Here is a 2,118-nt window from a genome sequence, read left to right on the forward strand (position 1 = left end):
CCACTAACACAGGATTAAGAACACACGCATTTTGTATAAAGACTTTAGGATAAGGCACAGAACAACCATTTTTCCATCAGAACCACCAAGTGGCTATTTTATATAACATGAGTTTAGCTGTGTGCATATATTTGTATATATCCACATTTAATTTGTCATTTCATCATAGACTTCATGAGCAGAAGTCTAGACTAGATAGCTAGAGCTCAGATAACATGTCCAAACTCCTCACTGAAAAGCTGAGAATGCTAAGGCCCGGGGAGGAAGGTTGGCAGACAGGGCCTTTTTAGTTAGTGAAGTTCTTAGATGATGTTGATAAAACTACCGCAAGGCAAAAGTTCCAATCCTGCAGCCCTGGAGCATCTGCCAGTTTTCCCAGGGGGCATCATTTGCCATCTGGTCTCACCCTTCTCACTGAGCGTCTACATCTCAGACTGTCAACTCATCACAGGGCCAAGCATTCTGGGGTTGTAGACCTCAGTGGCCATTGGCATCATGGCATCTCAGATTAAAGTTTGGCACCTATACAAAGGTTTCTCTGGGGTACATGGGCACATGGCCTTGGCTTCCTATATGTCTGCATCTTCTTCCTCCTCTTCCTCCTCTCCCTGCCACCTTGCTGTTTATTGAGGACTTGCCAGGTTCCAGGCATTAAGTGTGCTTTCTTACATTTCCCTGGGAAGAAGCTCCCCTGACTGCTCTACCCCTCAGTATAAAGTGTTTCTCTTGGTCAGGAACATTATTGAGTTTAGCCTAGACTGGGCATGATGGCTCACACTTGTAATCCCAGCACTTTGGGAGGCCGAGGCAAGCAGATGGGTTGAGTCCAGGAGTTCAAGACCAGCCTGGGCAACATGGTGAAACCACATCTCCACTAAAAACAGAAAATAAATTAGCTGGGCATGGTGGCACATGCCTGTAGTCCCAGCTACTTGGGTGACTGAGATGGGAGATCATGTGAGTCCAGGAGGTAGAGGGTTCACTGAGCAGTGATCGTGCCACTGTACTCCAGTCTGGGTGGCACAGGGAGACCCTGTCTCAAAAAAAGTTTAGCCTAAAGCTGCCTTCTCACATATTTAAAGTTCTGCCTAAAAGTTTCTACATACACGGGAAACTGTATCCTAGATGGAGGTGTAAACAGATTGTAGCCTACTCTTGTGCCAATCACAGGGGCAATCGAAGGGGGCCAACTGTTCAAACCATGTTAAAACAAGAAAAACACCAGGCTGTAACTAATCTGGCTGTTTCTTTACCTCACTTCGGCTTTCTGTCTATCATCTTCCTTTTTCTGTCCATAAATCTTCCACCATGTGGCTGCACTGGAGTCTCTCTGAGCCTGCTCTGGCTCCGGAAACTGCCTGATTTCTGAACGTCCTTTGCTCAATTAAACTCTGTTAAATTTAATGTGGCTAAGGTTTTCCTTTTAGCAACATGTTCCTTCCCTTCAGGGCACTTCTCTCCCTTTTTCCTCACATACCCTCACTTGTGTGATTATCTGACTAATATCAGTCTCCCCTATTCCTTACCATTGTGTTCTCAGCAGAGTGCCTCATACCTGGAATGACCAAATAGCTCCTCACAACCACCTGATGAGGTTGGGCCCCTTAATACCCTCTAATTACAGATGAGAAAACTGAGGCTCAGTGAGCTTAAGTGGTTTGCCTTAGGTACACATGTAAAAAGTAGCAGCACGGGGCCCATTTGAGTCCAGAGCCTATACTTTCACCTGTCTCCCACACTGCTGCTCCTCATGAGTCTGCAAAACCCCTCTAATTTCTGTCAAGATGTCATCTGCATGCACTTGCCAAACATCACTACCTTACGGAAGACTGTCGGTGGATATCAAGATGTCTCAATGGGCGAAGCGGGTGTTATCTTCAGGCTAATTTGGGTTCTCTTCCAAGGGTCAGGCACAGATCCTAACGGAGTAAGTCCAAAATCTGCTATGATGTCTTACCACATGGGTCTTCACTTGGACAAGATGCTGTTACGTAAGAAGCAACTAGTCAAGTCATTTCTACAGGATTCCTGGCTGATGGGTGCTATTAAGTTTCAACAGGAAAGCAGACTTTTACACCACAGACTTTTAAATGCTATTAGAATTAAAAGAAGGAGGAG

Source organism: Rhinopithecus bieti, unplaced genomic scaffold (genome assembly GCF_001698545.2).
Source record: "Rhinopithecus bieti isolate Rb0 unplaced genomic scaffold, ASM169854v2 scaffold_47418, whole genome shotgun sequence".
In the NCBI taxonomy this organism is placed as follows: Eukaryota; Metazoa; Chordata; class Mammalia; order Primates; family Cercopithecidae; genus Rhinopithecus; species Rhinopithecus bieti.